The following is a 10,764-nucleotide window of genomic DNA, read 5'->3' as shown; positions in this document are numbered from 1 at the left end:
GGGGGACTAACAAGACTTCATGAGCATTTCTCATCAATTATGGGAAAATTTAGAGGCTCGCAATGTAAAATGATATTCTTTGCTTAATTTTCAAAGATATAGATCATTTTTTCACTTGATCATGATTATCAGTTTGTTCCTAGAAGTTGTATCGGCAAAATTTCCACAAAATCAAAATTATATCTTTGATGATGATTTAGTTCCATTATCTGGTATAATCATAACCATAGGCCCTGGATATACTACTATAGCTGCATGGATTCTTATTCACGAAATGCATAAGATTCACTTAAAATTTCATTGATATTTTAGACCAAACTTTGATGGTAAAATAAAGGAGACAATGACAAAGTATAATATCAGCTTTGCAGAAATGGACAGAAGTAAGAACAATACTGGACAAGGCATTTTAGGAATCACAATATTATAATTTTTTCTTTGATTATTTCATTTTCATCCATATACTTCGAGCCATAAACCATGATGTTTTGGATTTCAGATTCTTCTCCTGTATTTGTTATTTATGTCTTCAATAGTAGTCTTAAACATACTTTGAATTTCTTGATTCTTTCCGGTAATGAGATAAATGAAATTGATTTAGAAATCACAAATTCTTGTATTTCTGTTATGGAAGGAAAGGTTAGTCCCTTTGTTACCACTATTTTCAGTTCATCCGAAATTAAATTATTTAACATCCTGTGCAAAATGATAAAATTATAGAAAATTAAGAAGCACATCCTAACTGCACATGCATTGTCTGTATTGAGCCTTCATTAATTGGGCCAAGTCTTCTAGTGATGGATTCTAAAAAAGATTTACGAACTTTGCTGATAACGCGCCTCCACAACCAAACAACACCCAACTTGTTATTTAAACCCACGAGTGAACCCTCCACTCCTAGGTAAGTCCTTTCCTCCTCTTCTCGTTCGCCTGCTTCTGCATTCTTTATTTCAGTCGATACATGGCGGCTTCCGTGATCCTTCAAGTCTTAGGCAGCGATCTATAAACTCTTTCTTTGATCATTTAGCATGGCGGTGATTTATAAGTTTGCTTACTTTATTTCTTTATTTGTTTCTTTGATCATTTGACATTCTGTGATCCTTCGAGCCATGAGGCAGCTATGCACTTCATTGTTTCTTTCTTTGATCTGGTTTTTGTTATGCATCCAGCCATGAGTCAGAGCTCTCTTTTTGTCTTTTTTTTATCATTTCATTTTCATCCATATGCTTCGAGCCATGAGCCACGATGTTTTAATTTTCAGATCTTTCTTCTAATTTATTATTTACGTCTCCAAAGTCTTAAACATATTTTGAGTTTTTTAGTTCTTTTCAGTTGTCTGTTAACATCCGTTGGGCCAGAACTTTCATATATGTTTTGCCTACCTACTCGATTGAATCCTTAAGTATGCTCTTTCCCCCTCATCTTGCTCACCTACTTCTGTATTCTTCGTTTCAGACGATACATGGTGTTTTGGATTTCAGATCCTTTTCCTGTATTTCTTATTTACGTCTCCAGTAATATATACTTTGAGTTTCTTGGTTCTTTCCAGATGTTTGAAACACCCGCTAGGCCAGAACTTTTAGATGTGTTTCGCCTGGTAATGAGATAATTGAAATTTATTTAGAAACTACAAACTCTTGTATTTCTATTATGGAAAGGAAAGGTTAGTATCTTTGTTATCAGTATTTTCAGTTCATCCGAAAATTAAATTATTTGACATGTTGTGCAGAATCCTAAAATTATAGAAAATTCAAAAAGAGCACGTACTACCCCTTCATTTGTAACTTTTAGTCAAAATAGTGAAGTGCTTGTTGGAACCCAGGACAACATATGACACTCACGAATATTATTCTTCCGATTCGTAAGTATCAAATGATGTGCTGAGGTTCCAACAAGCACTTCACTATTTTGACTAAAAGCTACAAATGAAGGGATAGTACGTGCTCCTTCTGAATTTTCTATAATTTTAGCATTCGGCATGGCATGTCAAATAATTTAATTTTTGGATGAACTGAAAATACTGGTAACAAAGAGACTAAATTTTAATTCCATAATAGAAATACAAGAGTTTGTAATTCCTAAATCAATTCCAATTATCTTATTGTCAGGTGAAACACATCTAAAAATTCTGGCCCAGCGAATGTTTCGATACAGCTGAAAAGAACCAAGAAACTCAAAGTATATACTACTGGAGACGTAAATAAGAAATACAGGGAAAGGATCTGAAATTCAAAACACCATGTGTCGTCTGAAACAAAAAATGCAGAAGCAAGTGAGCAAGATGAGGGGGAAAGGGATTACTTAGGGATTCAATCGAATTATGAGGTAGGCAAAACATATATGAAAGTTCTGACCCAACGAGTGTTTCCAAATAACTAGAAAGAACTAACAAACTCGAAATATGTTTAAAACTCTGGAGACGTAAATAATAAATCCAAAGAAAGATCTGAAAATTAAAACATCGTGACTCATGGCTCGAAGTATATTGATGAAAATGAAATGATCAAATAAAGAAAGAAAGAAGAGCTCTGCCTCATGGCTCGATGCATAACAAAAAACATATCAAAGAAAGAACCAATGAAGAGCATAGCTGTCTCATGGCTCGAAATATCACAGAATGTCAAATGATCAAAGAAACAAACAAAGAAATAAAGTAAACAAACTTACCGATCACCGCCATACTAAATGATCAAAGAAAGAGCTTACAGATCGCCGCCTATGACTTGAAGGATCAAGAAAGCCGCCATGTATCGACTGAAATGAAAAATACAAAAACAGATGAACGAAAAGAGGTGGGAAAGGACTTACCTAAGAGCGGAGGATTCACTCGTGTATTTAAATAACAAATTGGGTATTATTTGACTGTGGAAGCGCATCATCAGCAAAGTTCATAAATCTTTTTTAAATCCATCACCGGAAGATTTGTTAGGCTTGTGATGGGGATGCCTTGTCTGTGGTTGGGAAGATTGGCAGTTGTCATTGTAAACAAGAATAGCAATGTTCGGGAGTGTATCAAGTTCATCTGACACTTTGACGTTGCCTCCTTTTGCTTTCAGCCTTGCACTTCTTAGAAACACCTGTTGTTCACAGAAACACGTGGAATCAATAATTGTAATGTATGGATGCTCCATATAGCCAACCCTAGGAATAGATGCTACAATCTTTGACAGTTGCAACTGTCATATCACAAAACACTTATTATTTAACTCGGAGAGGGAAAAAAATACACACCTGATTTACAAGAGACCATGTTTGCTATCTGCTCCAAACTCAACTCTTGAGTAGAAAAACAAGATGTTCTGAGCATATTTGAAAGAAACAGTTACAAACAGTTGATTAGGATTGAATAAATTGTTGACAAGCATATCACACTTTCGGTGAATCGTATGTATGCATTGTAACAAATGGGAGTTTAGTTGGAAAGAATTACAAACTTCTTTTTCTGATGGCAAGTTTAGAAACTATAATTTTATGTTTAAGAGTGAACATAAGAAAACAACTTTCTGACAATAATAAAATAAACCAGGGTGAGCATTCGGTTAATTCGGTTTATTCGATTAATTTGATATTAATTTTATATAAATTCTTTTTATTGTTATTTTAAACAAATTTAATTAATTCGGTGTTAATTGAAATAACTAATTTGATTAATTCAGTTTTAGTAAAATTTTGATTTGATTCGGTTAGTCAACATAAATCGGTTTTCGGTTAATTCGGTTAATTTATGGACCGAATTAACCGGATGCTCACCCCTAAAAACAAATGGTATAATTTATTATGCTAGATGGAAAAAAAAAAACATGCAAGTAAAAATCCAGCCAGAGACAATTTATGTACGGCTGAGCTTGTAAGCTCAATCCCAGAGCATCTACAGCCTTTCGGTTGGTTTCAGAGAGGAATACAGCTATATTCCAAAAGTTGAGCAATCCATCCTTGTGATCTTTAATCACATATATAATGCTAACAATTTTTTACTTGGATCTTTTCTTTTAATTTACAATCAGACTGGGGATAAAAACCTTACCAAATGAGTTTCAAAAAAATTACAAGTAAGAACATGACAAATTAGGAAGATAGGTCAGAAAGAATACCACGCTTGATCTGAGGTAATGTATGTCCTCTTCCCTAGTACTGGTGCTTCCTTTAATGTTAAAGAGAAATAATTAGTGTGAAAATATGTAAAACTTGACATATGTTACCTTCACAACATTACTACACCTAGTGTGAAACAATAAATTAAAATTAAAAACTGAAACCACTACGAGAAACATCTTCCCTATGACAACATACATGGGAACTTTGATATTTGATGTCATGATGACTAGTGGATGCAAGAGGATGATAAACTAAACCAGGAAATAATGATATATAGAGGAGTTAAGATCAAATATAACCAACATAAAGAAATAGTAAATAATGCATCCATTGATCTCAAGGACTAATAAGGATTATCTGGAGAAACCAAAGAAGCAATCAATAGCAATATCTTTGTGCAAGAGATCATCATCTAAATCAATTAGAATAATACCTGTGTCTGCTTGCAGTTGCATTGCCTGAATACAAGGTGTAACACCCTCCAAAACATACATCCTACTGTTGTTGGGCCAAAATTGAAATTGGAATATTCAATCTTTTCCACTTGCATTCTGAACTTTTACAGGAAGTTCTTCAGGCTGAGAAATTGCAGCGAAGTATGACTATGATGAAAAAATAGCCAACAAGAAGACCATCAAAGAAACTAAAGTAATTCTCTAAATAAAAGCTTCAGGTGGGTCAAACAAAAACTAACATTTGTCCACATGTTTAAAGCTAATTTGATAAAATGAGATGAAATGGATTAAGATGGTTTGAAGGGTGGAGGGACACAAAAGAGAACTCTATTTAACAAAATTAAAAAGGATTGGATATTATTAGCAATATAACCTTTCATAGAGTTCAACGGCACAATAGTATCCATGTCAGTAAAATAAATTGTTATTTTTGTTATGTATATAGCTAACAAAATTAGATCCCCATCCAGTAGCTATGTAATGTATTTCATGCAAAGTGAAACCAACAATGAGTTTAATGTCATTCAAAAGTTCATAAAGCCACTATTTTTAAAAGCTGTGAAGTATAGTGTGAAACAAATAATATGTTGTATAAATAATTCAGGTATTCAAATGGCCAGTCCTAAAACAATAATGAAGTAGGAAAAAGTAGACTCTTAAGGAGATCTAATTCCCTTGGCCTGAAACGTATTGCTCTATTGTAGTTGGCCATCATCAAACTTTGCTGGAGAATCAGCCATTTTGTAGCAACATCAAATTTTAGAATTATAACAAAGAGACTCATAGTTTCATGAACTTAAGGGAGGACACTGTGGCCAAAGTTTCTAGTATTGAATACTAAAAAGATGAAGTTACCTCTGGACATTTCTTTGGAAGCACAAGTCGTCCAATCTGCCCAGCATCACTAGCACTTAACATCTTTTCAAACAAGGGAGTGATGGAGGATTGTAGACTTTTAACAGTTAAATAAAGACTTCAGTAACACTGAAGGGATAGGGAAGAGCATCATAAATAAGTACATCAAGGTAAGAGTGATAAGTACTAACCAAAACACATAAAATAGGAGACTCGCCAGATATTTGTTGTAGCTCTTGATTTGTTATCCTAGGCCACTATCGTGGAAGCAATTGTGTCTGTGGATAAACATCAACTCGAGTTCTCCATTGCGCATTTGAGATTGCAGTTCAGTTTCATTCACACACTGTGGGTAAAACTGCTTTGATAATGGAGTAGCGAAAGCTTCATCGGATCCTTTACTCCATTTGATGATGGAAAGGAAGATGAGAGGCCAATAAGTATAGACGAGTTTTCTTTTGCAATAAGTAATTGTTGCTATTTGATAGATGAATTTAGTTTTGCATCAAAGTTTACTATGGAACTGGTAGAGCAGGGGTCTGCACTTACTGATTTCCTTGTAGACATAGGATGATTTTCTCCAGTAAGAAATTTGTCAAGGTCGGAAGAAAATTTTCTCTCTGGCTGAAATTTCTTTTCGTGTGTTGCAATAGAATGGAGACCTCCAGGTGCCAATTTCTCAATCTACTAGGTCTATCAAATTCATGTGATAATCTTTGTTGCAAATCAGACTGCATTGTCATATTCCACATATGCGAAACTTGACGCCACTGTCCAGACAATGGATTAGCCATTGATCTCCAGGATTTAGCAAGTGAATCTCTCCTTTCAGGCACATGTTGTTGCACAAACATCAGAGAAGATGATATTTGATTTGGTGCCTAGAAACATATGCATCAGAAAGAAATCAAGAAGCCAAGAAGCAAAAGTCCAACGTATCTGAAAAAATAATACTTGGATATCTATATTTGTAGTCTCATGGCATGAAATGAGTTTAAGAGGCGCATGAATAAAATAAATAAATAACTGTGTTGACAGATTAAAAGAGATTCAGTAGAATACAATAGTTGTACAGCAACCAAATGATCTCCCAACATGGAGACACAACAATAGAGTCATGCAAGGCTATTCTGAGACCCCTATTTCCATAGTCAATTGTACCAATTCTCCAAGTATAGATGTTTGAGAAGCAAGATACAAATTACCTAAATTAACAAAATCATCCTGAGTACATTCAGTTTTGAAAAGAAAACAGTCAGCGGCAACTATACCAGTTAGCATGTTTCCAGTTAATTGCATTATCTCTCATTTTGATTTCATGCTCTCATATCATATAATTGACAAAAATCTTGGACCAACAAAGAATTCAAGAAGATTTCTAGATAAAGACAAAAGGTTTGAGTGAATCACATTTTGTGTTGTTGCTCATACAATTTTATACTGAAGCCAATAGAAGGGAAAGATAAGTAATTAAGTACTGCATGGAAGTGATAGGACCAGGCTTTTTGCAGCTCACCGTTGCTAGAGCTTTCCTAGGGCATGGAATGCACTCAATTCCCCCCGTGTCAAGAAAACCATAAGACTGAGCTGATGTGATACACCAACAATGCACTCTCTGCAAATAGGAAAATATAATAAAGTATACGGCACAAATAACTGCAGACTTCAGTCCATCCCACAAGTAGTTAAAAACAGATATCTCCAACCTTGCTGTCTCACAGTTCCTCCAACCAGAATCATTGGAATGAAACATCTCGCAGAAGATTCCTTGCTCAAACGCAGATCTACAGTGGCAAAAAGGAAAAAAAGATGGAGATTTCTATATACCAATGACACAGTTGATGGGAGAGAAAATTTGAACAATAAAAAAGATCAAAATTTATTCCCTTATCGCGTATCTGAAGCAGAAAATATCATCCGTTTAAACCTGACTCACAATTTATTAAACACAAAAACTGTTTAAGAAAAATAAACTCAAACAAGTGACTCTTTCCTGTGACAATTTCGCATGGTCGCAAAATTATAACTCCAATTTAGCATGTACGTCATCATAAGACAATAAATGAACTGATATAACATTCAAAAGGAACAAAAAGTTGAAAGAAAGAACAACCAGCGCCGCGGAGGCTCACAGGAAATCAAATCTAGCCCCAGAACACTAGAATCTCGAATAACCCAACCCATTCTTTTGAACAATATAAACAGGAAAAAAACAAATTTTGAATAAATGGACCGCAAGATGAAGTGCTAGGGTGGGTGAGTTAGAGAAGACGTACGAGCAGTGGTGCAGAGCTCGGCTATCGCTCCTGAGCCGAGGCACTAGCCCCTCCTACAAGGCGTTATATGATCCTCTGTAAACTCCTTCCACTGAGTGTTGAAGCAAATCTTGGTCGCTGGCGCCGCTACAGGCGCCGAAGAAGGCAAAGATGTGGACAAAAAAAACATGGAGGAAGCGGACATTGAAAACCCAAACCCTACACTTGAGCTCGCAATCCGGAGCAACAACGGGTGTAATCGAGGGCCATGAGAGCGGGGAGGAGAGCTATGCGAGGGATGGGACAACATCAACGAAAGGAGAGACCGCGAGAGCTGAGGAAGAAGTGAATGAATAGGAATGCGAACAGGAGCAAGAGAGAAAACGCGAGAGGAGTGGCGATTCGATCGTCAGCACTGCCCCCCAACGTGACTCACCGACAACCACAGTGGGCCCCACTGACCCCTGGTGGACCCCCTAACTCCCGAGTCACGTTGATGTACCCCAGTGACAAACCCTGCTCTAAATCCTAAGAATATGTTGAGATATAAGAATAAAGGGGGCTGAATTGCAAACTAATTGAGCCGTTGTGCTCTGACTGCAATGAAGATCCCTACAAAAGCCTCTTAAGAGTTTTCAGGATTTTTTTTCAAACAATCAAGATGTGGCTATGATATTACCAAAGGTTTATATTCAAGCCGTGTAAGATGTTCCTTGACAATTTAGAGTGATTAAAGGTTTGAACAAGAACATACACAAAATCATAGAATCAGGATCATTATTCAAATTTAAAATGGACTTATTATAATCCCCGATATGAATCATTGATGATCGATAAGGGAAACATAAAGTGATATCGATATGACCCATCAATCAAGTTGAGAATAACTACATATTCAAAATAATGGTTTTTTTTATTGCAAGTAGTTGATTAAGTAACAAGTTGTGAAGTGTCAATCATCCTGTACTTATATGTTTCGATCTTTCCAGCCCTACAGGCTTTTATAGTAAGAAAAGCAAACAAGCTAATTAAAACTAGGTAATATTTCTCCCAATCAAATGAGATAACGAGTACAAAAAGATTGCAACAGGTTCTTCATGTTTTATTAGTAACTATAATAACAAAAGGAAAAACTGCTAATCGTGATAAAATTGGATAAGAAATCCATCGAGCTGGAATAGTGCAAGATCGTGTACATTGCTGCTGGAAGCAGACAGCCTAATATAAAGTGCACAAATTGCATATTCAAAAGGAGTATTCAGTTTACAGAAATCCATTTTGGTATCAAAAAACAAAAAAAGCTATTAAAAAGTTGATAACAAGAATAAATAACAACAATAACAGACAGCAATTCTTTAAATGAAGAACTAAGATGCAGAAGGAAACAATTTTAAAAAATCACAATTAAGAACTTAAGACACTTACACAGGACATCAAATTAGCTACTCTTTAAGTAGATTATGTTTATGAAATGTTGCCCACCAATCATTGAGCTTCACAGAGAGAAGCATCCATATTTGTATGCATTCAGTGTGGGAGCTTGATTATTAGTTTGTGTTGTGTAAACCTCTACGAAATTTTACTGTGAAATAAAAAAGCTAAACAGTTCATAAAGCTAAGCCTAGATTTGACATTTAATCATTCGTGACTATTTACATCTACCAATCAAAAAAACTCCTGAAGTGTAAACTTAGGTGACGCTTGGTTAAATGATGAAAATGACTATGGATATGAGTGTGATAGTAAAGTGGAATGGGAAAAAAAATGGAAATGAAACTCACCTAGTTCCCAAATTATCATTTCCAAACTCATAATCCAAACACTATCTTTTACTAACATTTCATTCCCTCATTCCCAAATTCATCAACCAAACACCCCCTTAGATATCTAAGCGTTCGTATAAGGTAAAATGTTAACTTCACTCACCAACCACTTATCTACAAAGCATGAAAAGTTATGCTCCTAATTAATGAAAGGCAGGCACAATAGTATTCAGGTGAGATTACAAAACTAGAACAATTTACATGGCAGCTGTGCATACTCATGGTTGACTAGTTAAGAAAAAGTTTTGATGTAACAATGAATATTCTTATTTTGATCCTCTTTATCTGTATGTGCACACAACTAGCGTTCAAGTTCATAAAACCACGAGTTCTCAAAGGTGCCAACTTTGTAATATCTAGTATATTTAAGTCGCCATGTAGCATATAAATATACATTGCAACCCTTCATTGCTTCCCAAGTATAAAACAAAGAATTATTATCCAGCTGCACAACCTAATTCAACCATCTTGCCATATTATTGTTTCTTCACTATCTTGTTAAACAACAAAAAAAAAAAACAAACTTATGCAATGCAAAATAGATATGAAACTATCTAAGAGAATGATCACCTAGAATGTGAGGCTGAAGCAGTTCTTGAAACCCCGCCTGGGAAGAAGTCGGCAGAGCGGTGTCTGGCCACCCTCAAATCCAAAATTCACTGTCCCACGATCCTTCTGCCCCTTATGGCCTCTCCCTGTCGTTTTCCCTTTCCCAGACCCAATCTCACTACCTTTTTGCTTTTTTTCTTCCTTGCTCCCTTATTGTCCTTTAGATCATTCAGTTTCAGTAGGCTCACCATTGGCAAAAATGATCCCATCGCTAGTCCACCGTACGACGACCCAAAGATCACATTTGGAACTAAAGTCACCGTTGAAGGATTGGCAGGAGGCATTCGGGTTCGGAGGCAGGGAATGATGGAGTTGGAGAGGGGATGAGAAGCCACTGGCCGGCCAACAGCAGAATGAGCGAGGCTGGAGAGGAGGTAAAGGTGACGACACCACAGTGCTGGTGAGCAGTGAGCCTAAGCTTAACCTCACAGATCTAAATAGAGAAGTTGATCAAATTTCTATCATCCATATATTCGCCAATGAACACACAGTGATAACAAGACTTGAACTTGTGCATTTAACCATCTAAAGTCACAAATCAGTTGTTAAATATTTACTACTCAATTTTAAAAGCACAAGATTCACATTGTCTGCTATCAGTTTAGAACAATAAACATATCGATAATTAAAAAAAAAAAAAAAAAAAAAGGATACATCGCCATTCTACCAGTT

At 35.7% G+C, this 10,764-nt stretch overlaps 1 long non-coding RNA gene across 2 annotated transcripts; it reads right to left on the bottom strand.

The window, feature by feature from the left end:
- Positions 1 to 668: 668 nt before the first annotated feature.
- Positions 669 to 8,053, bottom strand: LOC122024198. 2 transcript variants are annotated; one of them, XR_006123367.1, is made up of 10 exons: positions 7,682 to 8,053; positions 7,112 to 7,189; positions 6,922 to 7,020; positions 5,955 to 6,286; positions 5,597 to 5,806; positions 5,406 to 5,502; positions 4,529 to 4,673; positions 4,092 to 4,141; positions 3,232 to 3,299; positions 669 to 3,077 (listed from the first exon to the last, which is right to left on the bottom strand). It is a non-coding gene; the product is annotated as an uncharacterized LOC122024198 (long non-coding RNA). The 2 variants fall into 2 exon arrangements; XR_006123366.1 differs by having other exon boundaries at positions 5,597 to 5,801; positions 7,682 to 8,051.
- Positions 8,054 to 10,764: the final 2,711 nt, after the last annotated feature.

This window comes from Zingiber officinale, chromosome 9B, assembly GCF_018446385.1.
Source record: "Zingiber officinale cultivar Zhangliang chromosome 9B, Zo_v1.1, whole genome shotgun sequence".
NCBI lineage: Eukaryota > Viridiplantae > Streptophyta > Magnoliopsida > Zingiberales > Zingiberaceae > Zingiber > Zingiber officinale.
Note: the sequence above shows the minus strand (reverse complement) of the source record. Positions and strands in the feature narration are given on the sequence as shown.